The sequence below is a fragment of the Corvus kubaryi genome, unplaced genomic scaffold (assembly GCF_017639235.1).
Source record: "Corvus kubaryi isolate FWS band 111438036 unplaced genomic scaffold, C.kubaryi_AGA036_p1.0 split3-73, whole genome shotgun sequence".
NCBI classification, from domain to species: Eukaryota; Metazoa; Chordata; class Aves; order Passeriformes; family Corvidae; genus Corvus; species Corvus kubaryi.
The window spans coordinates 27,971,794-27,999,373 of NW_024582091.1; the positions used below are offsets into that span (position 1 = coordinate 27,971,794).

The 27,580-nt window shown below is 36.6% G+C and overlaps 1 protein-coding gene across 3 annotated transcripts in view; it reads right to left on the reverse strand.

Annotated features, from left to right (window-relative positions):
• The window catches only part of HS3ST5 (heparan sulfate-glucosamine 3-sulfotransferase 5), a 193,443-nt gene that overhangs the window by 117,476 nt on the left and 48,387 nt on the right, over nucleotides 1-27,580 (reverse strand). Inside the window, exon 1 of one of the 3 annotated variants that reach the window (XM_042016972.1) lies at nucleotides 10,833-10,854. The exons of the other annotated variants lie outside the window; for them this stretch is intronic. The gene's annotated coding sequence lies outside the window, so the exon portion shown is untranslated. Of the gene's footprint in view, nucleotides 1-10,832; nucleotides 10,855-27,580 lie in introns of those variants that run through there. 3 annotated transcript variants of the gene reach the window in all.

The window sequence follows — 27,580 nt, forward strand, 5'->3', positions numbered from 1 at the left end:
AACTGACATAACATGAATGATTGTCAAAAACTGATGGGATCTGGCAATGTTAAGAAATATTAAATAGGCAAGAGGTTTTTATACTGTTTTACCATTTTTGACAGTTAATATACCTAGAAAAAAGGTTCATTTATAGTTTTAAATGCAACCTATTCAATTTTGTTTCATATTCTCTGAGACACTTGAGCAGCTATGAAAAGATAATTTGGGCTCAAATAAAGGCTTTTGTAATTGCTGTCAACTTGGCCGAATACTGTTTTGAGCAATCTGGACAAGAAATTTGACAGTATACTTAGTTCAACACAAAATTAATAAAGGCAACTGAAAGCAAAAGCTGCTTCTTACAGGGGGAGGGAAAGTGAAGGAACCTGCTATTTCCACACATTTTTTTCATCGTTCTCTCCTGTTAAGGACTAAAATCCATTCATTTTGATCTACAAGTTTCATTTGCATGAATGGGTACCTCCAGGAATTAACCTGTGTCTGAAATACCAGATTTTAAAATGAAAAACAAAGTCTTTGACACTGAGTCATTTACTGACTTGGGGTTATGTGAACACAGCATTTGCATGTTGTTCTCTTCCATGTATTGTGTGGAAAAACGCCGACATGTATATTTAATAAAATATTGTTGATTGTTTCTTCCTGTTTTAGCCAAGTGACACAGTTTTTGTTTCCCAAAAACAATCCTGCTTCTTTATTCCACCATCCCCCATCTTCCTCTCACTTGCTAATTTCTTTTCTACAAGATCAATGGCGCTCAGGAGGGAAACAGTGGCACCAAAATTCCAATTCTGTGTCTTAAATTAGTTGATATAAATTTGTTTTACTGTTTGAACCAACATTGCCTTAGTATTTATTGAAGATAATGATATATCTATCTGAAAAAGGACCTGTGACCTACATAAAAGAGGATTAGAACCAAAAAGTCAAAATCCCCACACTTTGCCTCCCTTGTAGAATATAGAAATTTTGGAAGATGATAAAAAATTAAAATATTATGTTAACCACAGAAACTTTTAGCAAGAGGGAGATATTTGGAAAATGTTGCTTTATTGTCTGAAGCTGCATAGGAACTTCAAAACACAAACTCTCAAGAATATGCACTATAAATATACACACTGGAATGAAAAAAAAGGAATTGAAATCCATAAGACCATTCAGATGCACTGCTTCTGTTGTCAGCATTAATGATTTTTCCTTTCTTCCCTAAGTGTTGATTGCTAACACTGTAGAGCATCAGAGGCTTCCATCAATGTGATGAAAGAAGCTATTCCAAGACCCAAATCTTACTTTGCCCCATTCAGAGTTGTATCTACAAGATCACATTCTTCAAATTAAGTGTTTTCCAATAACTTTTACATTATAATAATTTTCCAAAACACTACAGTCTGAACACCAACAACCCTTAAAAGGAAAACAAATATAATTAGATCATTTTGAAAACACATACACACAAAAAAATGATTCACAAAAACCACAGACATTGAAGAGGTAAAGAAAAGGTAAAGTCAAAGCATCAGGAGTTGTAAGAATGTGAACAGAGCATCTCACATCAAAGGTATATTTGTGTAGTGTTCTGCTGCTGCACTCATACATGAGCCAAGACCTATGGGTCACACCCTCTGGGAGAGAGATGTGGTTGAGTCACTAAGGCAGGATGCAGAGCACCAGGTCTCCCTGTGCTATTCCAGTCCTGGTATACAGCCCTGAACAGAGCCATAGAGACATCTCAGCTCACCTGGGCTTCATGAATCTCAGCAGTTTTTTCTGAAAGAGCAGCTAAGTCTGCACTTTCCTTTGTGGCTTTTTCCATCCATTTTTGTCTGTCTGGAACATTTCATCCAAATCTACTGGTGTTTAAGCCTTTGCTATCTGGATGACTAAATAGGACTGCCTAAAAACTAGAGAATTTTATTTGGAACAACATCTCTCTCATTTTGCAGCAAGGACACAGCACTGAAAACACCTTTTGCATTTCCAATTTCCCCCAAATTCCTTCCAGGAGGCCAGAAAAAGGAAGTGCTATCACAAATTACCATAGCACCTTGCATTTACATCACAAGAAACATAAAAATATTCCTTCAGAAAACATACCAGTGAACGCAAGAGTGTATAAGTAAATAAATAAATAAACATAAATGAACATTATAAATAATAAACATTGCAAATAAATAAACTTTAAAAATAAACATTGTAAATAAACAGTGCAGCAAAGTTGGCAGACAGTTCTGAGGAGAGGTTGTGCTGTTGGGGTCTAAACTAATGAATTTTATCCCAGGTTTAATTAATAAATGTAGTTTGTATGGGAAGACAGGAAGCAAAAAAAGTGCTTTCAACATCACCTGTCTTAGAGATAAGAATTTTTAGGCAATGTGCTCTAATGGGGTCTGGTTTATATGTATCTCTTCAGTTATATAATGACAGCCTTTAGTTATCTGACTCACATCCTACCTCTCAGCGTTAGGTATGAATCAAAGCCAACCCTGGTCAGAACACATTACCCTTTGTCACTGGAACACCACCTAATGGAACAAGAATTGTATAAACTCTCAGAGCTTTCGTTTTAGGCAGTTCCATTTTTTCTCTCAATGGCAAAAAAAAAATAGTTTTGAAAAGTTGAAAGCAGAATTAATTATGAATTTACTTGTTCATGTAGAATAATCTGTCTTTAAAATAGCTCAGCATTGAAATTGCCTCAAAGGCAGAAACATCTGCTGTAGAGCAGAAGCACATACACCCTGGCTAAAAACAGAAACCTGAGATTTTACTGTTGATCAGCTTTGCTATTGCTTGTACTTAACATTGGTACCCAATTGCATTGCAAGCACTATAGAAGTTTAATGATTACCCTGAGTGGCACCTAAAACACAATATGCAGGAAGGATGAGTAGTGGAAGCAGAAAACCAATGTCAAAATGCATTCATGTAAAATGATACAGTCCTAAGAAACCTGCCCCTTCAGCACAAAAAGCTCATGCATACATATATCTCAGAAGGATTGTATTCAAGAAACAGATGGAAGTTCGCATATTTTTCAAAATGAAAAGTGAAGCAATAGGAAATAGCCTGCAGAGAGCTAGACAGTCCAGATCGTTCACCAGTAGCTTACCATTCAGGAACTAGGAGGGCAGGGAAGGAAAATAAAAACCAAGAGTGAACAAAATTTGTTCACCACAATAGGCTGTAGTATTTGACATGGGGATTACTTTTTCCTTTACAAGAAGGAAGGAAAGTTCATTGTGCTGGGGTGAGAGACACTAGCTGTGCAACTGAATAGTGCTTGCAGTAATGACTAATCAGCTAAAAGGAGCCTGCAGCAGGGAGTGAGTCTGTTATGCAGCCTCTTGCCTTGGAACAGCAGCTGCGCTTATTCTGAGAGCGTAGAACTTTAGCAGAGCCTTTCATACCAATAGGAAAAGGCACATGAGCAGGTAAACACACAAATACACCACCTAGGACCATTCCTTACTGCTTGGAGGTCAGTGGGTGACTGCGGGTCCCCAGGAAGCTTTGAAGCTCTGCCTAAATACTGCTCCAAGCCAGTAGCTACCAGCTTTGTTTTCACCATGAATGGAGCAGTGGGGACATGTTCTCCTCGTAGAGCCCTCTGATCCTCATGGTTTCTAACCCTGCTCACAGTAACACAGGGTGAAGGCAGCTTCACCAGGCAATAGCTCTTCTGTTGGATGGACTTGCTGGAAATTCATTGCTGTTTGATGTTCTAACCTCCTTCAGAAAGGTACCTGTTAGAAGCCTGTTACACCTTTCAGCACACATGCACAGGTGTGTTATAAACAGCTCCTGATTTTCTGGGATGTTTTCTGGAAGGCCCCAGAAAATGGAGAAAACATGGAGAACACAGAAGATGTGTATTGTAAGTACATATAATTAAAAAGTAGATGAGAAAACTTAGCAACACAGTAAATTTAGGGGAAATTTAAAAACACAGTTTTGACTGTGCACCACTGATATTCTAAGTGATGCAAAAATGGCCAGTGATGTTAAATGTACCACAGGTGAAGTGATGCTCTGTATTATAGTATAGAGCATCATTTCACCTGTGGTACAGTTAATTCCCAAGCTACATAACGTTCCTGTTCAAAAGCAAATTTATTGACTTTAAATTATTGGCTTACAGTAACATACCATAACATATCTTTTCTGATAGCTGTGAAGTATTGCAACTATCCTTCTTTCTCCCAGTACACAATAAAGAAAAGAAGAGAAAATAAAATAAAAAACCCCACTTATATACCTGAATATCAGTCTTATTTTGCCTCTGATAAACAGGAAAATCCATATAGAATTAGTCTTTTTGTGATGTGCACCTGAGAAGCAGACAGCAGAATTTTTTAGCATAATAACTCACTGTTAGATTTCCACTTTCCATGCACCAGTGACAGGGAAGAGAAGAAACAACATCTGTGCTTTCTAAATAGCTGCAAACTTATAAAAACCCTTCTAGAAATAAGGAAAGCCAAGGTCTCAGAAGGGCAGAGTAGAAAAGAGCCTGTCTGAAGCATTTTAACCACTGATTTAGGTCTGGCTGTGTGAACAGCTGACTCTATTAAATCAGATGAAATGACCACCAGTATGGTCCTAGCCCATCACTGGTTAAGAGGTTAAAGTGACTTGGGTGTGTCCCTGGCTCTTCAGCCTGCAGAAGAGCTCCACTACCTTTGAAAGGGGATGAATGCAGTACATGCAAGTGGAAATTAGTAGAGAATGGTCATACTTAGCAGGGAATTTATACAACCCACTGCCTGATGGATTGGAAATCAAGTTCAATTCAACTGCAACCATTTTGGAATTCAGAAAACCGTCCTGAGAAAAATCACTCAAAAAGGATTTAAGCAGCAGTCAAATAACAGGCTGTGGTACTGAGCCCATAATGGCAAAACAAACAGCATGGAGGAAACATACTGAAAAGCTACAATAACTGAAAAGATGTGGTCACTGTTTTTCTCTTTTTCTCTCTTGTTTTTCCATTGCATCTTCTGGACAAAGAAAGCGGAATGCCCTAGCCAAGGAGTTCCCCTGTGTCATAGTTAGCTCAAGTGCTTTCCCCAAGTCCCACTGGTGTAAAGGAACATATTGGCAGGGAAGGGACATGGTTATACTGTTCTGGCAAACTCCATCTGGCATATATGTCCCAGGGGTGCTGCAGACAGCTGGCATTAGTTTTAACAGTCAGATTCAAACCTTTCTCTGGATCAATGTGTACAAATCAGACCTGTATCTCTGCTGCTGTGCTCCTGCACGAGGCAGGATTTTCCACAACTGGAAAACACTGAGTTTTATCTTATCTGTTCATTTTTAAACCTAAAATATTATCCACTGAATCACCAGTCACCCAGCAACATCTTCCCATTTTTTTGTCATTCTAGCAGAGAAAACTGGATTTAAAGCCCTTTAAAGGGGATCTATCTCAATCGGTCCTAATCTGCTGAAAAAGAAAACCATTGTAACTGCAGCTCAATCCCTACAAATGTGGGACATCCAACTGTCCTAACAAAAAGATCAAACCAGTTAAAATGAGCATCTTCTTCCACTGACAGTACTGAATATTGACAATAGACTGGATCAAATGTCCCTACAAGATTCTCCATAAACAAAATTTAGCTGTAATCATACCTGAAGAACCTGTGTGCTACCTTAAAAATTTAAACAAAGAAAAAATTAAAAAAAAGCTAAAGCTGTTACTTCCTTCTTTTTCCCAGATAACCTGAATGAGTACTTTAAAAATTTATTTAATTAATTTAATTATTTTAATTAATTTGATAATTTAAATACTTATCAATAGTAGACCAAGGAGTCCAATAATATGTATGAAAATAGGTGTTCATTGCTGACTGTATCATAATTCAAGACTGTGGTGCAATACCACAGAAACAGGGCAACACAAATTGCTAAAAAGATTAATAAAAAAGATACCTATTACCTACTGCTGTGGAATTTTACTATCAGGAAGAAGTATAGCAGCCTAAAGACTTCTTTCACAGTCCTACATCAGGGACTAATAAACTGTTGCCCCAATATTGCAGACATTAGTCCTTGAGAATGGTCCCATTGAAATTTAAAACCTCAAATGTTCTTTTTGCATTATGATAAAAAAGGTCTTTTTTTAGAAAAAAACAGTTTGAAATCATTCCAATATCTAAATCCATTGTAGGATGCTGCTTCCATGTGAGATTCATTCTAACAGAAGAGTATTCAAAAGCTGTCTTTTAAAGTTTAAAGAAAACCTTCATTTATGTAAAATTTGCTAATAGTATGAATAATGATGCAGAACTGGATAGCAAAAATACCTTTTAAAATAAGTGTTGTGTTTCCCTTCATGGTGTTTTAAGTGCCTATTATTTTCTTAACAGTTACATATCAGCACAGCACCAACTGAGTAATAATTCCAGTTCTTTGATGACTCAGCTGCTTAATCTGAAATTAGTGTCAAATGTTTATGTTCTAGTAATAAATAAGGGTTTGCTTGAGCAGGTTCTATGTGGCATCATATCTAAATGTGGCATTTCTATTACTTAACATTTTAAAATATGATCAAAAGGGTAATCGGTCTTGAAAAAAACCCTGAAAACCCAAAATACTCCCTCTTCTCCAGTCCAATTCTTTCTTCCCTTATGGCTATGGGGGAAGCTGCTCAAGTTTGACCCTCTAATGAAACAAATAAAAGAATGAGATAAAATTTTAGAGCTATCTGCAGTAGCAAGACAAGGGAGATACAGATTTTTCATGGTGTGTTTCTTCCATTATCCATATACAAAATATTCTGGTTTATGTAACAGAACATTTTCTCCCTCTCTGAGACACTGCTTTGCGTGAGACACTTGAACTGCCCCTCAGCCACCAAAACAGTACTTCTCTGATATGTCCATCAGAACTTCATTGGAGAAACTGAGATTGAAGGGGGTGTGTGTGTGTGTAAACTTTAAAAACAGAGTGAGGGGAGAGAGAAAGGATGAGAGGCTGGCACAATGTAACCAAAAGCAGAAAAAGAAGTATCTTTCATTAAAATGATGTCCAGAAGGTATCAAACTTGACTAAAGGCATTTCCTTCTTTGGATTGCAAAAGGCATTTGAAACAACCTTAATATTAGTTTATTTCATAGCATATATTCAGATAATCTCTCTGCACATCCCAGAGTTTCTCAGTTTTTTTCCCCCATACAAATAAAGTCATTTTGACAGGACTAAGGTAGACATTGCAACGCAAACAACTTAAATGTAACAGTTGTGATCAAAAGTCCCTTGACTTTGCTGGAAACATTTTCATTGACCTTGGTAAGCTTTGGCTGAGCTCTAAAGGAGATTATTAAAGTCTTTGATTCAAAATCTAACTAAAATGTGGAAGATTAAGACTTGTAAGGGACAGGTTTGTAGCTGCTGTAAATTTTCATAGCTCTATTGACTTTGAGAAAGTTTAAATAATTCATACTAGCAGATGATTTGCCTTCAAAATTCACAAACAACTTTCATTCCCCGTCTATTAATCTTCCACATTGTACCTATCACATTTTGGAGAGTAAATATGAATGCACGGTCAGTACTTTGACTTTTATTTTTTTATTATCAGCTCTTGGAAGATGAATAAGTTGTGTGCCCATTGATTTCCTGCTGCTCTGTATGTGGAGCGGATAATAAATCCATATCACATCAAGTGTGCTTTAGAAAAAAACGTACTCTGGATTTTAGAGCACATAATTAGGTCAAAAAGGCAGCCTGGATAGCTGGCTTGTCTGGAATCAAAGAGAGTATCTGGAAACAAATTGAATATAGCTTGTAGACATTTTCATTGACACGACGGCTGAGAATTTCAAATTTGTATGCAGTAAATCCATAGGTAGAAAAGAAAGTAATTTGGAGATCTTTTTTTTTTGAGAGACAAAACTCAAAACTTTTGATTTCTGAGTTATTGTGGTAGGAAACAAAGAGTTCTTTTGTAACTCTACAGAGAAGAAAGATTTGAGTGTGCTAGTAGGGAAAGATTATGAAGTTGGGAAGCATGCAGGTTTTTACCAGAATCATAAAATAGCTTAGATTTAAAAAGACCTATGGAGGTCACCTGGTTCGACTCCCTGCTCAAAGCAGGGCCACTGTTAGATTTAGTCTTTGAATTTAGATCATGTTACTGAGGGTAATATGGTGTCAGGTTTTAAATATCACCAGAGAAGAATCATCTCCCAGCTTCCCTGGGCAGTCTTTTAGCAGGTTTGACCCTTGCTACTGTGAATGGATCAAAAAATGGTTTTCACAGTATTTAACTGAAATATCAATTATTATAACTCATGCCCTTTTGTTTTGCACCTATCAGAGGAGCCTGGCTCCACCTTTCCTTCCATCAGCCTTCCCATACACCTCATGTGCTTCATCCCCTTTATCATTTTGGTGGCCATCCTCTGGACTTCCTCTACCATGTCAACATCTTTCATGTATTCGGTGCCCCAATCTGGACACCTTTCTCCAGATGAAGCCTCACAAGCACCAACATGAGGGACATGGTCACTTTACCTGAATGACTGCAAATAACTTGGTAATACAGCTCAGCCAGTAGTTCACCTCCATTGCTGCAACAGCACACAGCTGACTCAAGTAGCACATTGCTGACCACCCTCAGATATAGTCCAGGGCCAATTTTTTAAGTGTCAGGGACAGAATTTTAGGATGCCCCTTCCATGTTCGTTAGATATGGCTGAGTAAAGTCTTCCCAGGTTCCAGTTTGCCCTCTATTCAGACTTTCTGCTTGTGGAGGGGCTGTTGCTTCAAAGAAAAGGTGAAAAGAAGTCTATTACTGAGTTTGCTTAGCTGCTGTTTTAGCTGTTATTGTGAATGTTAAAAAAAAGATGGGTGTTGAAATGCCCTTGAGATACAAGTATGTTTTAAAGGATGTGGAAGCTTAGACATTAAAGCAACCATGGATTATTAATTGTGCAATAAATTGTTTTCTTATCCACTATATGGGTCATGAGGTTTCTCAAAGGGATAGGGAAAAGGAAATGTATTGTCAGTAATATGTGCAGGATACTTGTACAGGCCCTGGAACTTGGATGAGCTCTGATAATAAAAAAGAAACAAATTGGAAATACAGATTGCACCACACCTGTACATGCCACGTAAGGCGAATTAATTAAAAAGATTTTTTTCATTGCTCTTAAGCGTTCATTTAGCATCTAACACTGAGTTCTTCCACCTTTCTATGGTGAGATAAAAACATTTCTTTCAGATGGGAGTGCTGCTTCTGTTATCTGTGCCTTCGTCACCTTGAGACAAGGCTGCCAAAACACAGCCTGTGTGAAATCACATATTTGTGAGATCATTTTGAAACTAAAGCAAGTTATGAATGCCATTTCCTGAATATTATGGGACAAATCCTATTGGGAACACACAATTATAACAGTTCAAAAGATACACTGGCTGTTAATTTAAGAGATGCATTTGAACTTATAATGTCCTTATTATTTGGATCCAGGCAAGCAGTCTTTTTCTCTATAAACTGGGAGTAGATCTAGGACTGAGTTATAACTCAGCATCGTTTGTATTTAGAACTTCTCAGTCTTGGACTCAGTATTCAGTTTTGGTTTTTTACCCCACAAAATTATGTAGTTTTTTAAACTGTGGAAATATGATCAAAGACACAATTTATGGCAGACATAGAAAATTTTTTAGCAAGCCAATCTGTTCAATGTGGAGATGACATATGCAACTGCCTTCTAAATTTTTCAAATACTTAATTACTTAAAAAAGGATCTTTCTTTATAAATCTTTAAACTTTGTTAGATTCTAAATGACAATGAGAGTGATCTAGTCAAGTCAGAAACGCCTCTGGTTTACACACTTACAAACACTTACAAAGCTATGGCTTGTAGACCTGCAGGTAGATCAAATATTAGTCAATAGTGGAAAGCAGAGTGAAATTCATAACCTGAAGTTCATTGAACTTCTCATTTCAAGTCCTTGAAGCCATCTGTTTCAAGAGGCTTTAGACTGGTCTTATAGAAGAAGTTGTTTCTAAGGAACAAACCTTTGCACTGAGATATTTGTGAAGTGAAATGGCGCATTTAAGAAATGCATTGTGTGCATCATCTTTCTAATGTGTCCCAGCCATCTGAGCTATGATAAATAGCACCGAAGACTATCTATGATATTATTTCCTTTGTGGGAATATTTTAGTATTACTAGAATCACTTTGGGCTCTCCATGCATAAAGGTCACTGTTACAGACGAGTCTCAGGGAACAAGCACCCCTCCTGACGACTCCCAGCAGGCAGCTCCTCAAAGGACAGGGAAAAGAATGGAAAGTAAAGTACTTTGACTCCAACAGGCTACTCTTTACATAGATATAAATTATTAAGCTGGAGGTGGCCCTTGAGAATTGGAAGATTATAATTATAACCTGTCAGAGGAGCCTGGCTCTACCTTTCCTTCCATCAGCCTTTCCATACACCTCATGTGCTTCATCCCCTTGATCATTTTGGTGGCCATCCTCTGGACTTGCTCTACCATGTCAACATCTTTCATGTATTGGGGGCCCCAAAATGGACACCTTTCTCCAGATGAAGCTCCCACTGTTTCACTTCCCACAGAAGAAAGAAGAGATGTCAATGAATCTCATTATCATGACCCGTGAAAATTTTTACTGCATTAATCTTTACCTGGACACCTTTTAGAAATACAACTACATTGCAGACAATTTTATAAAAATCAAGTACTACAGTAGCTAAAAGAAATCTTTCATAAGAAAGCCCAAATCTAGCCTATTTTACAAACTTTCTAATCTCAAGACAATGTATTATATAAAAATTTTAAACAGAATTACTTACCTTCTAAGTCTTTTGTTCCTGGTTTTATTGTGTGACCCCTCTCTTAATGCAAGTACACAGCAATTAAGCATCAGCATTTTCCATTCTGCTTATCTGACAACAACACACCTGGTCTAAAATCTGTAAACCCAGTCACCCACCCCCCCCACTGTCTCGCCTGAGCTGAGTCACGAGAATTCAAACTTGTCTTTTTTTTGCATCAGCGGCAGATGGACGATATTGATGGAAACAAACAGCTGCTGATTTGTCACTGACCCCAGGGAGAATACACAGAAATTTGATTCAGTCTCTATAGTCTCTTGTCTCCTGACTCTGAAACCTTGTTAAAGGTTTGCACAGATGCGTACTACATAATCTCTAGGGTAGGGCATGAGTTTGTAAGATAATTTTTGAGATGTTCCAAGTTTCAGCCAAAGATTAAATATACCAGGGAGATCTGTTCTTAAACTTCAAATCAGTAATTAGTGTTGTTGTTTATAAACATTCCATGCATGGTGTTCTCTAAAAGAGCAGAAGGGAAAGCTACAGAAACAGAAACTGACTAAGCTGAACACACTATCTATGGCACTCAGCTTTATAATACTGGGGATCTCTGAGCCCTCAGTAAAATGTGTGGATATTGAGATTCTCTAGTACACGGTCCAGGACTTTGATGTTTTGTTGCTTATTTTTCCCCTCTTTATTTAGTTTTTGTTTGTTTGTTTGTGTTTTTGTTTGGTTGTTTTGGTTTTGTTAATTCTATTTTACAGTTTGGGATGCCTTAGTAGTAAGCACATGTTCTAATAATAGGCTGTTTCCAATAACATTTTAAAATATAAAACTTCACTTTTTAGTATTTTCCAAGCTGCTTTAAGTGTAACGTCAGATGAAATAAGGAACTGCTTTCTCCTGTTGGAGACTGATACATAGACCAGCACCATATATTAGACCAGTAATATTTGACCTCTTAATTTATGCCTTACTCAGTATTCTCTGGTTTGATGCCTTTCTAAGCTGTGAGATTTTTACTTTTCCAATAGATCTCACAACACCAAAAATTCGATTTACCCACGAAACACACATACTAACAAATACAGCCCTTGGAGTGTAGAATCCAACAGAATTTATTTCAAGTCACACCAGGTACGGTTGAAAACTGCCAATTATTTAATGTGAAAACTTTGAACACTGCTTTTCCTTCAAAATATGACTGGATAATCTATCTGTATTTAAAGACCAATAGGGTAAAACTCTTCCTATGGTGTGGGGAGGACAGGTGGCTAGATGTAATTACATACACAACTTTACAAAAAACAGAATACTTAAAAGCTTTAGATTTCCATTCCTTCAATGATTAAGAAACAAAAATATTGATCAGAGTAACAGAGATCACTCTTCACAGAGAGCACCAACTGCTGTTCATGGTCTCAGCAGAAATCAAGGACCTACAACAATCTCTGCAATGCACCGTTTCCTCTACTCTCTTTCACAGGAAGAAAAGTGCAATTTGCTTCAGAATTAGTGACTCCTTGTTCATAACTGTTGTATTGCTTTCTATTCCATGTAGAAGTGAAATATGCCCAGATAATTTACGTGAATGTACTATGAATCCTAAATACCAACAGTTGCAAAAAAGACTTTGTTGATGTAATTGTAGGTATCTTGTAGAAACTAAATTGCCAAAAAAATCAATGAGTAATTTTCCAGATACAACTAGAAAACTGAAATGTATGCTCTGACCAACAGACTGCATTTTGACCATGCAGTGGATTTTAAATAAAAGATTAAAAGTTTAATATTCTTTTATCGGTGATCCTGTCAGAGGAGAAGAATGCTGTAGAAGAATAGAAGACAGAATTCTCCCTTTAGTCAATACTTGCCAAAAAATGAGATAACACAGTGTGAAGCAGACAGCAAAATATGGTTTACCCTTTTACAAGCTAAAATAAATGCTTATTGTTTTAGACTACAGGTAATATAATTTAAATCTCATTTGTACATAGCAAATTAAATAAGTTCTAACAAGTGAACAGGATGAACAGGAAAGTCAGATATTTTCTCATGGGATTTACCTTACTTTTCTGTTCCATTTTTCACTGATAGTCCTTGTGATATAACCATAACACAGAACAATCTGTCTTTCACATGCCACTGTGAATTTTAACATTTTCATTTAATTTCATGATTAATTTCAATGTTAGCTATGAGTTTGATAAGCAGGTAGTGGTAGAATAAATACAGATTTCTAATGAGTATACAATTGACAAATACATTAAAAAAAAGGCATTACAGTTTTGTTTCCTTGCTTGTTTTACCTAAGAACAATGTTTGTAAAGTTAAATTTTAAAAAAAGTGTACCTCCAATGAATCATCCCAGAGTTATCTTTCAGATGATGAAAGAAATTTTCTGCTGCCACCAATACATTGGCTCAACTTATTATCCTGACTTGTACTTTATGTCATCAGAGGTATCAAGCTATTATAGAAATGACTTTAGAGAGCAGGCTGAAAAAATGGAGTGGGGGAACTTTGTCAGGTTTTGATACCTCTGGACTTTGACTGCATCTACAACAAATCAATTACATGGTCCAGTACGGATCTAAAGTCTGAAAAGACTTGATTTAAACTACTTACATCTCATCTCTGGAGAATGGGATGTGAATCTGATTCACAAAAAAAAGGAGAGTGAGTGATTTTCCTGTGAAACACATTACAGGCCACCTGAGTTTGGAACTATATTCTTTTAGACAAGTCCCATATGGAAGCAGATATCTTTGATACTGGACAAGAAAAGTGATGTTGCAACTGTTCCAAGGAAAAAAGAATTCAGTATTTGGGATTACTCTGTCCCAGTAATGCTTAGCAAGTATACACAAGCACTAAAAATTTTCACACCAATACATCCAATTCAAAGTATGGCTAGCTTGTTTGATGGGATCAGCTTGATTAAAGAAGACAGAAGTTTCCAATTCTAATTCAGGTGTTTTGGAGGAATGCAATTCACCTCAGTTACATATTCAAAGACATCAATATATGTGTGACAAAGCAAATGAACATTTATCCTATGCCCTCAATTTAAATTGGACATTTAAAATTATGTAAATAATACTCAAACTAACTTTATCTAGATTTTTTAAAATCTGACATGAATTTAGAAATAATTCTTTTTTTTTAATATTACATTTACAAAATGTTTATTTTATATCCTTCAATCAAAATCAAACCGAAATATCTAAATGTGTTTATATGTTTATTGTAAGTTTATTATGACTTTATAGGAAAAACCTCATTTTTTAAAACATCATGTGAGATCATGTCATAAACTTTACTAAATCATTTCCCCACTGTTCTGCAAGAACAAAATTAAATAAAGTCTCTTCTTCAGAAAAGTGTGCTGATTTCTGCTCTTCTTTCTGTTGTCAGACTGGCATCATATTAGTCAATATATTTGTGACAATATTACAGTCTTTGGCCTTCCAAGAATTATCTACTAGTAAATTCTCTCTCTTTTTTAAGTTAATCTTCTGCTTGTCACCCTTATTACAAATACACTTAATAACTCTTTTTTTTTTTCTGAGAGAGTGGTTTTTATGTTCTTCCTAGCTGTAGCTCTGTACACAGTATCTCTGTGGTCTTTGTTTTATTCCTACATTTTGTTGGTGGCAATCCAATCTATTTTTCTCTTTTGTTATTTTTTCTGCTTATATGGCAGTCAATAAACACCCTTGGATTTAGTCATATTGGTCCCTTTCTCTATTTCCATAAGAGTGGAACAATTTGGATCTATACTTTTAAAATTACTTGTTGAAAACTGCCGGTTCTGCCTACCTCCCTTCCCCTTAAGCTTACTTCTCAAATCTCAGTGTTTGCCCACTGCCTGATCGTTTGTTGTTTGTTATTCTGCTCTCTGGGCTCTTTTCTGAAAAGCTGTGAACTCTGTCAATTCACTGTCATTCTCATTAATGTTGTCTCCAGCCCTCATAGTACTAGTGAATATTTTCCTGTTGGCTGGAATCAGTCCAGAAAAATGTCTCTCTCAACTATCTTCTTGAAGATTCATACTGAAGTCTTCTCACAGACACATTCTTAGAAACTGCTGGACATCATATCCCTGCAGCACTCTCTACCCGCAGCCAAAACCCTCAACTGCCAGTGGGTAATTCTGCCACGTACTTATGAAAAATGCTCGCAAAAAGTTTTATTCATCTGGTCTGTATTGGGTCTGCAGTCTTCTAGGGATCTAAGTCTGAAGTCAATATGTGAAGTACTAGACAAGAAATATATATCCCTTGTTCCACTGTCTGTCCTTGGACAAATTAATCTTTTATTGCAATATTTATGCAATTTGAATTAAAAGGGGTAATTGGTATGTCTCTCATACCAATGACATCATATTTTATTCTCTTAATGTTCTTTTTAGCTCCTTTTCTTTATTCCTGTATTATCTGCCCTAGTATATTTTTGATTATGTTTGGCTTTCAGTAGACTGAACTATTATCATCCTTCATGATCCTCTTATGAATGCATTCTCATTAAATTTTTCCTTCTTGCATTTCATTCTTACCTTTGGGCTTCCGTTCCTCAGGGCTCTCTGTCCTTTAACTTGTATACCTCTTTTCACAAGCTTTGTAAAAAGGTTCCTTTTTTCTTTTTCTTCCCTGCCCCACTGCTCTTGGGACTTCATCTCAGATAAGGCAAACTGAAGTCCCCTGAGGACACATCCAGTCTGCAGGTGTCTACATATCGTTAGATTATATACTGGATTTCACATATTTTCAACAGGTCTAGGTTTTTATGTCTCTTAATGTGGAAGCCCGTCACTTTCCCTTACAGGCTATTTCCATAAGTTAACTTGCCTCAGAAAACATTTTAGTTTTCTGCCCTGCTGCAATATTTGAGTTCTGAGATCAGATAAAATGCAATCACTTGTAGTTTTAATATACTCCGTAGTCAGAATGCTCTCATATTTTTACACACTAGACAACCACTTCAGCCACATTTACATGATTTTATGACCTTTAAATTTGATTATATTTGTATTTGTTTGACATTCTCACAGTCTTTTGAACTCTGAGATAATCTCAGCAATACATTTTATCGGAAGATTCAAAGTCAACTGAGTAGTCATTGGATCATCAATAAAAAAATAATTAGTGTTACTAGGAGTACTGATTGTTTGAAATGCCAAAATATATGCATGTTCTAAAACTAGCACATGCAGTATGGTCATCATAAATTATGATGAGAATTCCCAGAAAATGTTGCAAAGTTTTGGCGTTTTTAATGTGATTTACCCATCTCTAATAAGATGCCAGCAATAAATACCACTCCAAAGATGGCATTTTTTATAAAGCATAGACCAAATTCTGAAGTCTTGACTTGGTTTGAAGGAGAAATACTGAGTTCAGAACCTAGTTCCTCAGTACATTTGTGATGTTAGATACAGTATACCTGTGAGACTTGTTGTATCACCTAACATTTTAAGACAAACTGGAGTGGGTATTACTAATTATCAGAACTAGAAAAGATTTTAAGATTTTTTAATTATGTAGATATTCTTAAATGTACTTTTAATTTTCAGGTTGTTGTGAGGGGCTTTTTTTATTTCATCTATAATGTAAAATATTTATAGAGACCCAGGACACCAAGCAGTTGGAATGAGTAAATTCAAACATACATTTGATTCAAATTAAATTATTTGCCTGTAAAAAATTATATCTTTCTCTACATGAGTCTTTATTTTGAGATAAGTTTGAAAATTCAGATATCAGAGAGAGTGTCTGACGAATTACAGGGTACTTTTCATCAGAATCTTGTCCCAGCCCCACTGCTGGTAAAGTGAGCAGCAGACTCTGCTATACCTTTCTCAACAACTATGTGCAGTGCAGTGATTGACACTAGGAAAAGGCCACGTTCCTGAGTTAAATACAGAAGAAACAGACCAGGAACTTCTTGAAGACAGACCCTTAGTCTCAGAAAGATCTTCTTCTCTCATCCAGCATAGCAGAGTCTCATTGCAGATCTTGTCAGGGTAAGGTAAAATGGACTCTTTTGTAAGTAGCAACTTTTCTCTGTGCTACTACAAGGAGTATTAAACTAAAATGGAATAAGTAATATGAAATCGACTGTTATTTTTGCCAGTTTTCAATCTTGTTTCTATGTCCTCTGCTTTCATTACTTTATTTATTCTATTCAGAACTCCTTTTGGCTTTTAGTTTAAAATATCAAGGATCAACTTCTCTTAAAATTATAAACAGCACACTTCTTGTCATTCTTCATGAGTACATAAATTATTGAAGGGTCTCTGTCGTGGTGCAGCTTTCTAGTTTACTCTTATTTCTTACTAAAATTCATTGGCAATTGCAAATCACGTTTCTCTTTAATCTTCATTCTCTTCTCTCTTTCATACATGTGCAATGACATGTTGACATAAGATATATAACACACATAAATCCTTTCTTGTACTTAGCTATTGCTATTACATTTTCTGATTCACTCTAATTGACATTCAAAAGAGCAGTCTAAAAAGATATGCTAAACACTGCATGAATCAGCTTTTAAAAGTGTTCACTGTACCCAAAACAATAACTGCTGTATATCATGCTGGGGGCTGGAAATGACAAATACTTTGTTATTGTTCTTTTTGTAGGCTCAGAATAATTAGCAGTTGATTAGACTTAAAAAGGAAGGTTCAGAGATTTCTTCTAGATACAGATAAGAAAAAAATATTAAAGGAATAGAGTATAATTCTAAAGGCCCTCTACAAACTATAGGTGCTGCCTCGAACTTTGCATAAATCTGGTCCTGCATTAAGAAGAATCCAATCAGATTATGCAGCAAAATAAAGAAAAAAGTATTTTAGCCAGTCTTTTATATACTGATACTCAGAAAACCTACTTAACTAAGAAACTACATATGTTGTATTTCTGTTCAATATCTAAGGAAATTCATATTGTCACATGATTGGTGTTTTAAAGTATAAAATGTCAGATTAGAGACAATATATCAGTACTCCTTGGCTGTGCAGATTAACTAGGAATCCACTTTTATTAGCAAGCAATCACAATGACTACAGTTGACTTGTTTCAACAGCCCTGTAGCAGCAACTAGGAAGAAGGGATCTTACTATTCTGCAACACTGAAAGAAACATTTCTCTTCAAATATACAATGAAGAGTAGCTTGAAAAAGAGACAGTGATGTACACTTGCATTGAGGGACAAATCTTAAAAATTTATGGATAGTCATTATAAACAAAACATTTTTTAGAAGGAATGTTCTTGCATCGATTAATGTTTTAGGACATATAATAATAATTAAGGCAATGGAACAATTTGTTGCTTTCAGGGGAAAATTCAGACTTTGAATTTAGTCAGAACAATATGACAATCCTAAGCAGAAGTGGACTTTGTTTCTGAAAGTTATAAGCTGACAGGGGGATGTTAAATGAGCAGTTCACTACGCGAAAATTTTGTTTCTTCCAGTATAAATCCTACTAGAAATAATACGGTAGAATATACAACTGGATTTGAAACTGATTTTCTTTTCTTACTACACGATGCAGTATTGCCATAGAAAAATACAGCCTAAGTACAGATTCCTTTTTGTAAATTCAGCAAAAATGTCTTCACTATCAATATTTCAACAAGGTACACATTATTTTTAATCTTATGTATAATCAGTCTTAAAGAAGGCAATAACTCTGTAGGTTGAGCAAACTGTAATACCAATCTAATTTTAATAAAAACTTCAAAAGGGACAAATAGTAAATCAGTGACTATGGCTAGATATTGGTTTTCAAATGTACAGTCCACTTTTCTTGAGCTTGAAAACAAATGTGAAATATCAGCCACATAAATAATGATCATAACCTTTTACTGTTGAAGCTGCCAACATGAAGCTAAATAGTAAGAAGAAAAGAGACCTTAATTAATCATTCGTGCAAGATTATGCTGTTATATGTATCCTCTGGTGTATGCATTTGTTTCGTTTTGATTAAAATGAAGTAGTCTAAACACCTGGACAGAGGTTATGGTTCCAGATGTTTAGGAATATATGAAAAAAACTTTAGAGAAATAGTGAAGAAAGAAGGCTAATATTCCACTAAAAAATAGAATTGAGGGGAAAGGAGGATTTCCAGATTTGGTCTCTGCAAATTACTCCTATTTTTAGCACAAAAAACTGTATAAAAGTTCCAGCATCAAAGTCCAGATCTACCCTGCTAAGGCATTCTTACAGTAAGATGCTTTAATAACACTCTAAGTGAGGTGTTTTTCTGGCACTTGTCCTTTCCTGATGGCTTGTGTTGTTTCTCCTCTCTCCAAACAGGTCTAACAGGATGAGGGAGGCCACCCACCTACCAAGACCACAAGTGGAGAACGAGGAGATGCTGACCTTTATCGCAGGGACAGACTTGGGCTCAAACTCAAATCTGTCACTGACTTCAGGGAAAGAAATAAGGCAAGGTTTGCCCCATATTTTTTTTCAAACATTGCTATATATGTCTTATATTCTATTTTTTTCTTTGGCTGTTTTGTGTTTTTGCCTGTTTTGCAGTTAGTTTGTTTCTGTTAGACTTAAGGAAAATGAAGTTCATTTTATTGATTAAAATAATGACCCTTTCTAGAGTCCTTTTATTCCAGTGTGAGTACTTACTAACTGTGATGAGTTTACTTGAATTCAATGGGTCTAGTCAAAAAAATGGGAATGGAGCATGACTGAATTATGGTGCAACCCCAGCAGTCACAGCTTTACAAATCCTGAGGTTTTGCTTGTGAAAAGCCATGTGGATAAGACACCATCCTTGGCACATGCTTTATTTAGCACAAGGAAGAATGCCATCTTGATATTTCCTATGGTGTAAGGGACTTTAAAACCACTCTGATGGGACAAGCTACACACAGTGACAGTGAAGTTTCCTGCTCCTGCCTCCACCCATAGCACAGACTCAGCTGCACAAACAATTTGCTGAACCAGGGCAGCCCATTGACCCAGCAAAAAACGGGCAAGTGCATTTTTGCCAGGTTACTGAGCATAGTGGAAGCACTGGGAGGCTGGGGGCACACTAGAACTCATCCAAGGGAGGGGGCAAGACAAGTGGAAAAGGGGGCAAGGAGTAACTGAGGCTGGACAAAAGAGAGGGAAAACAGAGCAAGCAGATAGTTTGGGAACTGCACCTTTCATGATATCTATGCAGTTACATTGGTTCAACTCCATCATCTTTCTGCCATCTTTCATCCATCATAATATGACCTCCTGACTACTTGCTATTTTAAATTCAACTTCTGATCGGGAACCCACTAGGAAAGCAAGTAAAGAGCTGATCTTGTGATGATGACCTGCAGACTGTAGTTTAACGTTAACTCTGCCATTTTTAACAGCCCAAACACGATTCGTCTTCTCTACGTTTAGCCATTCATTCTAGTTGCCCCTAGGAGATTTGTCTCCTCTCAGTTATGCTGATTTAGCTCTTCACATGGCTGACCTCTAAACTGGACTTGCAAAATGAAGCACTCAAAAAGTCTAGTCTTTAAATAAAAACATGCCATTTCATCAGTCTGATTTATAGTCAGGGCAAAAAACTGCAGAATTGGCATAAATAAATGTCAGGGCTCAAAGGGAGACAGGAATGCATGACCACTTGTGGGGAGGGAGGGAGGGAGACATCTAACATGTGATATTCTCCTGACAGAATAGGAGCATGAAGAAACTACTGGCTTAATTCAGGCATTAGTTTAGACTTGTGAATGGTGTGGACAGGCAGCAGATTAGACCGCTTAGGGAGGCTGTGTAGGCTTCTTTGGTGAAGGTTTCTAAGAACAGATTAGACATGAGCCTGTCAGGATGTGCACAGCTTATCTGAGCTTGGGAGTTTGGGTACTACAACTTTGTTTTCTACCAGTTGGTGGATTGTTCTGAAACATTGTCAATGTCTGGTTATATCTATATTCCCAGTATATCTTCAAAATTAAGAAAAAAGGGTTTTTTAATGTAGTTTTGCTGGAAGTAGCAAAAATGTGTTAGAATGTTGCATCTTTTTATGGATTCCATATCTTCATGAAGACTCCTTTTAGCAAAGGGATAATAAAGCCATTAAGCAAGAGCTACTTATTCTTAAAGCAAAAGGATCTAAAATGTTTTGAACTTGAATATCCACATTTATGTGTACTTGGCTTATATCAATGTCAGTAGTATTGAATTGTGGAAACTCACTGTAATTAAGCAGGCAATTTGCTATAGGCTGTCAAACAGCAGCTTTACAGAGCTAAGTGCACTGCAATTATTAGGTGTGATACCGGGTGCTCATTCCAGGTGGCTTGGAGCTGAATTACAGGCTCAAAGTGGAGACAGACAGTTCTTGAGAAATCAAGGTACTTTGGAGACTCTCAGATATACATATTCGAAATACTCAAAATGAACACCGTAGGATAGGAGAGTCAGCCATTTCAATGTTTCATCTGGAGAGGTTTGAGCTAATTTGGATGTACACTCCACCTTTCACAGCTGTCATATAGGAGTTTATCAAGCAGATGAGAATGCCTTGTTGGAAAAGTTAATCCTTTTCCAGTTAGATTTTTTTCTCTAGAGACCAAATCTTTATTTAATCAATAATTTATTTATTTATTTAAACAGGACTTATTTAGACATGTGGAACAGAATGATGGTGCATCAGGGGATGTTCAGATTGGACATGAGAAAAAGGTTTTTCACTGAGAGGCTGGTCAGTCACTGGAACAGGCTCCCCAGGGAAGTCATGGTGAACGCCAGCCAGAGTCCAAGGAGCATCTTCAGGATGTTGTTACTCACATGGTTTAGTTTTAAGTAGTCCTTTGAGGACCAGTTAGTTGGACTCCATGATCCTAGCTGGATCCCTTCCAGCCTGAAATATTCTATCATTCTATGATTATCATACAAGTAAATCTGGCCTGGTCACTTGAGGCTGCCTTGCTTTCTTAAAACACAGTTTCAGGAGTGCTAGGTGTTTAGGAGTTATACATGAATGTCAAATCAGCCAACTATTTAAGTTTAGACTTTTTCCATATAAATGATGGATGTAATTTCATATCCTTTTAGATATTAAGAACATAAACACAAAAATAACTTGGATATTATTGATAAATTATGTGATGAAAAAGAAACACTTTCCAGATTTAAGAACTGCACAAGCATCCTCATGCTCCATATTTCTTATATCTTACCTAAAAGTACAGACTTTCACTTGCAGTATCATATTCTTGTTTACTGAAACAGTTTGTACTAAGTGAGAGACTGAAAGATTGAAAGACAAAAGGAAACAGATTCATAAAGACAAAAAGCATAAATACTACTCCTCAGGTGTTAGATGCCAAGGGGAGGGAAAAAAAAAAAGAAAGGAAAGAAAGGAAAGAAAGGAAAGAAGAGAAGGAAAAGAGGGAGGGAGGGAGGGAGGAAGGAAGGAAGGAAGGACGGAAGGAAGGAAGGACGGAAGGACAGAAGGACGGAAGGAAGGAAGGAAGGAAAAGAGACAAAGAAAATAAAAAATATTGTAAGTGGAACAGGATTATTTCTCCAGTCTTCTCTTGTGTGTACAGCATTTTAAAAAGCAACAGCATATTATAAATTTGTGCCAAAGCTAGTAAGCCATTCAAAAGATTCCATAGAGAGCTGATCGATTCTTTTTATGTCTTCTGCATACTTATTAACTCTACAGCTATTAATCAGGTCATAGTCTGAAATTTGTTCAATATCAGAAAACATAATGTTGCCTAATACTTTCTGTTGAAAATCTTAATTTCTGTTGTTTGTAACCTCCCCAGATTTGAATAATAGGAGCTTAGAGCCTTCATCCTAGGTATCTGTCTCGGAATGAAACATTTTGGTAAGTTCCAGCCCTTTGAAAGAAAGAGACTTGGGAAACACCAATGCTAAAATAAACACTGAACAAACAAATAGAAAAAAAAAAAAAATGAATGCCAGTGGGGAAAATAAGTTTTTGGATTTAAGAGTCCCCAGTGTTTCAGGAGCAAGATCCCCAAATATTGTACAAATATGAACTTAGTGTCAAAGATGTGTCTTTTACTTTTTCTCACACGAAAACAAATATTTTCATGGGAAACAACAATCAATACTCATATACTTAGGTTAGATTTTTAGCTTTTCTTTTCTTTTTTTCTTGATGTTCTTGTTCTCTTTTGGCATTAACCAGCTTTAGATAGTGGTGTGGGTCATTCCAAGCACTGATCTGAGCTTGTGCCAGGAGCTGGCATCCCAGTCAGCTTGGTGGGAGAAGGCCACCTAGCTCAGGTGACAAGTAGGTAAGAGGTAGGTACCCTTTGTGCTTGGGCATGTGGTGATGGAGGAGCAGCTGTGTGGCAGGAAGAATGAATGTTTGGGGCTGAGGAGGGAACCTGAACAAATGATAGGGGGATGGAACAGCAGGATGTCAACAGGACAGCTTAGCCAGAGGAATAGGAGACAGGATGAGGAGAAGGTTTCAGATTTAGATGCATTAAATGACTAGGATTTACTGGGCATCAATGGGCCTCAGAGGTATATTCAACAAGAATAGCTGGAAAACCGAGCATGAAGCAGATGTGGGGCCAGGAGTCTAAGATGTTAAGAGAGGAACAGGATAAAGAAGTTGGAATGGGGTGTCCATGACAATCTTCAAGCTGAAGATGCTGAGAAAGAAGCGAGAAAGGGAAGAATGAGATAAGAAAAAGAAAAACTAGATGGGTGAAGAGGTAGGTAAAAGGCATGTGGTCAGGGAAACTGCTGTTGGAGAGTGTCTGAGAAAGACACATCACAATGCAATAAGATGTGGGAATATATCAAGACAAGAGAGACTAACAAGTTGCACTAAGAGAAAGAGAATGAGATGGTCTAGAGAATAGCATCCAGAAGTCTGGAAGGATAGCCTGAAATAGCTGTCAAGGTGATCTGTGAAATCACCTGGCAATTTGTGCTTCTTTCTCCTGTAACACTGATTTATAATGATCATAGCTGTATGTTCCAGAGTGCTATAGACCTGTAAGTTCTGTAGGGCTACAGTGGTCTCACTATCTGCATATAAATAAATATTTCCCCAAGTAAGAAGGGAATATGAAGTGTCTCAGGTCTGCTGAGGTATGTTCAAGTGTCTATCTGATGCCATAAGATCAATTTTTGAGGGATGCAACATATTATCTTCAAATTTTATTTCTGTTTTCTCTTTTAATAAGAGCCTTGTCTGGTTTGGTGACAGACCTGCTGTAGAATGACTCTGGAACATGAAGAGGAGAAGACTGAGAGCTGCTTTTGTTTCGCTTCCTATGGAAGATGGAAGGTGCTTAGGGATAAGGTAAATGATTCCAGAAATGGAATAAAACATATTTTAATGGTAAAGCCACTCTGGAGATATGATTAAGTCACAGAATTTGTATGTGAATATCTGAGAATTTTTAAATCAGATTAATCTTTGCTCATTTTTTCCTTGCTCACATTATCCTGGTGTCAGATTTGCAGAAATTCTGACAGTAGCAGGTGCAAAAAATGTTGAGTTTTGATTAATCAAACTGCTGTATAATGCTGCAAAAGATCTAGTTTTTCAACATCTCAAACAGGGCTTCCTAAATCAGTGGACAATTTTAATCTCCTCATGTATAAATTTTCAACCTGTAAATTTGAACTAATATTTCACATTTTACAGGACTTTGTGAAGAATAAATACTAGTATTTGTGAATCACTCAGGCAAAATGGTAATGAATATCTAAGTAGGGAAAAACACAAGAAAAAACACACTATTATATTCAAAATAAAAATAGCTTGTACACAGTTCTAGGTAAAGGCATACTGAACCATTAGGACAAACAACTACACTATGCAGCTGCATATGATGGTCTTCTGTGCCCTGGAAAAGTGCACAGAAATAGAGGCTGTGACTGTGTGGTTCCTGTGTCCTGATACACACCCTGGGGAACTGAATGAAGATGTCATAAGCGCCTTAATTTCTGGCATTTCCTGGAAGACCACTCCCTGAGTAGGGGTGTTTTCGGTGTGTATAGTTTAATGTCCATGTTTCTTTACACTTTGAATCTTGGTGTAAATGTCAGTTGGCATCTTTGTAAAAGTGCAATAACTGACATAAATATGCTTCTACTCTCTCCTTCAGACTTTAATGACAGAATAAATTGCATGTCAGAACAGTATCTCAAAGGAAACTGCTTCTATATCCTGATTAAATCCCTCTCCTCCACTCAAAAAACATATTTCCAATATACCATATTTTCCATGTACTCCGCAAAAAATCATCTTCATTCTAAAACGTTTTTTTAAGAAAAAAGTCGACTAACAGACTAGACCTTAAATATTGAAGTTATTTTAGGATATGATAACAGTAATGGGGATTCATTGTGTGCAATGGCCATTGTGCAAAGTGGTACCATCAAATTCTTAACTAGAAATTAAGAGACTGACTCTCACTGTAAAAGAACTACAGGGTTCTTTGACTGGCATACATGAGAAATTAAGTACCCACCAAATCAAACCAATTTATTGCTGGGACACTATCCTGTGGCTTTTAAGAGGGTGAAGTGAAGCTGCCCTGCCAAGTGCATTCTGCGCGACAGCAGCAGCACTGCCAGAGCAGTGACAGGTCCTCCTTACAGGAAGAAACAAGCAAGGTTTGCTCAAGCTCAGAGCATGAGGGCATACTTGAACTCATCTACAAGTTAATTTCTGTGCTTCATACAGCAGAGTAGTTGTACCCATGAGGAAGCACTCTCTTCTTTAGCCTCTTGACTATTTGGTTTGCCCCCCAGTGCCTTCCTCAAACTCATTGAACAAGGTGAGCTTTACAGTAGAGTGGGGAGGTAGATTAAAAACTGCCTGCAGCATCAGAAAAAATTTGCATTGGCTAGTTTATTCCAACAATTTGCAGCTCACAATAACTAGAACTCTCTATAAAGAGATTCCTTTAAATTAAGTGTACCTTAATAACGACTGTAAAATACATACAGGTTTTGCTAAAAATCTAGTTATCTGATAACTGATCTCCATGCAATTTCTTCAGTTTTGCAATTCACAAAGAGCTGCCCTTGTTTTGAACAGGTTGTACTGTTGCTACATTGTCAGACTTGTTTACAGTCACAACCGGGATACACTGGCCTTAGAGGAGTCCAAAGGCTGATCTTATAGACAGTCAGTATCTTCAGATAAAATTAGGGTTTTTTTAGCTAATTTAGTCTGCCAAAATTCTTTCTATTAGTGGCATCTTGGCTTTTTACAATATTTTTAAAATAATGTCACAGAGCCCTATAATTACAGGGCATTCATGTCTCCACATTGTCATTAGTATAAAATTTACTTGTATGGCCAAAAACAAGTTAAGCATTTGATTGAACCAAAATAGCTGAGGGAAACTGACATCAATAATCTCTCTGCACTGTTAAAAACATTACTAAAAGATTAAGGATTATGCTTTACATTTAACTGGGCTCATATGAAGTATTCTGCAGCTAATTCTGTGGAATTAGCTATAGAAGATATAGGCATGCTATATCTTCTCTCCTTGAACTAGGGGATTCTGGACAGCTGTCATTGAACTAATTTCTCCATATTTTCCATACTTCCTTCCAGGAGAAAGGGCTGCCTACTCAACAGAAAACTCATATGAAGACTAGCTGTTTAAAAAATGTGTACTATCTATGAAGAGTTCTTAAGAATATCAAAGTACAAATAGTTCCTGCATCTATAAAAAAATATTAAATTTACTTTTCTTGTGATCCTCTTAGCATCATGTGAATGCTGCTTATCTCTATTACCAAATATTCAAGGAAAGGTGGCTGCCAAGTACAGCATTTTCATACATCTGAACTTATAGTAGGACAAGAAGATGACTACTACTGAGTTCTCCTTTCTAAAAAGTACCCCAGCTACACATCTAATTTTGTACAGGTTATTCAAAAGTAAGCATCAAAGTGCCAATGCTTTTGTTGGCGTGTAGGTTTTCTGAGATATAGGACGTAGGTGAGAATACAGTAACTCTTCAATGTTACGTAGTTGATTATAAATACATTTCAGGTATATATTAGCAATGCCAAGATCAGGGAGTCTTTGTGTCAGATATTCTTTTTCAATATGATACAATAACTACAGGGTCCCGACTCTTTGTTCCATTGTGAAGACACAGGATGTCTCTTTTTTGAACTTGATAAAGGTGAGATAAAGTATCTTTCAGAAAAATGAGTAAAATTGCGTGGAATAATAACACTGTTAGCTTAGTCTGACACACATCAACTAAGGCAAAAACAGTGAGGGACAGGATTCCTGATGATCCTGAAAGCAATAGCTGATAAATTCTGGTTAGAAATGAGGAAGAAATATACAGTATAGTAAAGGGAATTGCTAAAATCCCAAAATAAACATGTCTGGAGACACAGGTTTGCTTTCAGCATTTTCTTCAACTGTTGCAATTAAATTAAGACTGTAGATTATGTTATTAAAAAAAACCCCACAAACCAAACCAAACTTTAAAAACCCACCTATTTTTAGAGTTTTACCTGTAATATGCCTCTATCTGTCAATATAGCTATGTGAAACTTTTGTTGCAGAGAATTTGAATATAAATTTGGAATTTATGAAGCACGTGGATATGACCTCAGGCAAAGGAAGATACAGTAGAGGGGATCAGAACCTTGGGTGCAGTGAAAATAAAATCTTTATTTATTCCAGTTAAAAAAAACCAAACCAAACAAACCTATATGGCATCACAAGTTAACCATAAGGAGCAGATCAGAAAGGTAAGTGCTTATG